Genomic DNA, 2,768 nt, shown 5'->3' with positions numbered 1-2,768 from the left:
AAATTAATAAAATATATTGTTTCAGGCTACAAGCACCTTACTGTCAATCATAAATATAATTTCGTGGATCCTGACACTGGTGCTTACACACAAAATATAGAACGTACATGGCGTAACGCGAGAGCTCATATTCCAAATTATGGACGGCGTGAAGAGAATATGTCAGGCTATATAGCCGAGCTAATGTTCCGATCGAAATTTGATGATCATCGCGATCGTCTTCACGCATTTTTTACCACGTTGCGTGAATTCCATGATGTACTTATTAATGAATGAATTATAATGAATTGTTTTATTGTTTAATAGCTTCGTGTAGTAATTTAGTTAATTATTTTATTTCTAAGACATTGATTGTTATTACTTTGATGAATTAATTTATGGTCCATAAATTTGATTTCGATAGTGAAACAATTTTAAATATAGTGAAACCTGAAATTTACCATTAACCTTCTCAATAACACCTGAAGCGTTCATTCTAGATGTGCTTGTTTTTCAGGAAGATTGTGGTTGTGACCTAAAGTAAAGTGTTCATTCTCGATGTGCTTATTTCTCAGGAAAATTGTGGTTGTGATATAGAAAATTGTGATACAAACTTGAGCATTCAATTCATTCTAGATGTGTTTATTTTCCGAGAAAATTGTGGTTGTGACCGAGAATAGAGTATTTATTCTCGATGTGCTTATTTTTCAGGAAATTCTGGTTGTGACATAAAAATTTGTGATTTTTATACAAACTTGAGCGTTCATCCTAGATGTGTTTATTTTCAAAGAAAATTGTGGTTGTTTTAAAATTTCTCAAAAACGACCAGATAAATCAGTTTCAAAATCTGAGAACTCAATAAAACACGTCGATTGCCACCTCAACCGTCTCCATCAGTTATTCGTTCCAGATATATCGTTTTTGGACTGACCCGCAGGCTCAACCGATAAACGGATTTTTGTTTTACTTAAATTTAAATTTTCAACATAAGATATTAAAAAATTTTTTTTTCTTAAATTATTTCTTTATATTTATATATATATATGTATTTATAAACTAATTACAAAAAAAAATTTTTTTTATTAATCATTAATAAAAAATTTTAATTTTAATTTTTTTTTATTTCAATAATTCATAAAATTTGTTTAAATTGTGATAATCAACTTTTTTTTTTTTCAAATTATTTCTTTTTTTCTGTAGTTTCTAAAAAAAATTACTAGATTATCCACAAAAAATCATATGAAACAAATTTCAACGAAAAACCGAGAAATATCTCATTTTTCGTACTTTCAATCGCAAAAAAGTCATTTAAATTTTAATTTTTCAACATCGCTTTATTTTTTATCATAAATGCGCCGTAAAAATAAGCAGAATCAAAAAAAAAAAAAGTTGAAAATGTTAATTTTTCGCCTAGTTATGGCCCAAAATAAGGTGGCCCCCACTTGTAAACAAATACCGAGCATTTAGTCAACTATAAGAACGACAGCATGATATTTAAAAAAAAAAAATTTCTTGATGAGATGCGGAAGCAAAAAATTAAAAAAAAAAGTTTTCCCGTGTTATTTAAATGGATAAATTAAAAATTCGGTGAGAGACCGCTAACAATTGAAATTAAGAGCTCAAATTTAGTAAGAATTTTTTATTTTTCATATGCTACAAGATTTTTGAGTGGGACTTGAAAAAAAAAAATGTTAGTTTAAAATGAATCACCCTTAGATATATATATATTGTGACATCTGGAATTTTCTAGTCCTCGGCGAATCCCACGCGTTAACATAAAATTCAGTTCATAGTTTTTTTTTGTATTTTTATTAGTTGAATAATAATAATAACACCGGTACACAAAAAAAATTAAGTAGAATGTGCATTTGACCAGACCTACCTACGGGTAGGTATTTTGGTCCGCTGAATCCGAATTCGAGGACAGCTAGACCCCTACACCCTCGGAATTTCGAGAAAACTTCGAAAAACCGTAAAAATGATTAAAATCGGCAGTTTTAATGATAAAAAAATTTTTTGGAACCAAACTAAGCGTGATTTTCATGTATTTCGATCCGCTGAATATGAATCGAAACTTTATTGAGACCACGAGCCATTTTAAATGTGAAAAAATCACACAAAACTCTCGAAAGTTCCGAAAAAATATAGTTTTCATGATAAAAAAACTTCTTCTGGTCCAATTCAGATAAAATTTTATATCTTTTGATGTCTTCAATTCGCATCTTAATTTTTTTAGTCTATTCACCCTCTAAAGCTGGAAAAATTCGAAAAAATTGTAAAAATTACCATTCATAACAGAAAAAAAATTGATTGAACATGATTTAATGCCTAAAATAAATACTCTATAACGTAAATGTATCAAATAACTTGAAATCTGTGAAAAACACAAGACATAAAAAGTTTCTCACTTCTGAAGAGCTGCAGTCGCTTGATGACGACGCCTGCTAGCCTGCTTTCTCACTCTGACCAGACGCCGATACTGGGGCTCCGACTCCCTACATCGTAAAGTACTTATCACTTGTACCTGCCATGACGGCACACACGCCGTTAACCCAGGGACTCTGCCACATGGTTCTGTTGCCCACCGTCACCACGTGGAGGTGCCCTGGTTACAGGCACAAGCAATTAAGTCTTCAAAAGTAAAAAACGAGAGTAAAAAAACCAAAAAAATTACTTTTTTCAGAATTTTGGAGGGTTTGTCTGATTTTTTTACATTTAAAACGACTCGTGGTCTCAATCAAGTTTCGATTCATATTCAGCGGATCGAAATACATGAAAATCACGCTTAG

This window comes from Microplitis mediator, chromosome 7 (assembly GCF_029852145.1).
Source record: "Microplitis mediator isolate UGA2020A chromosome 7, iyMicMedi2.1, whole genome shotgun sequence".
In the NCBI taxonomy this organism is placed as follows: domain Eukaryota; kingdom Metazoa; phylum Arthropoda; class Insecta; order Hymenoptera; family Braconidae; genus Microplitis; species Microplitis mediator.
Note: the sequence above shows the minus strand (reverse complement) of the source record.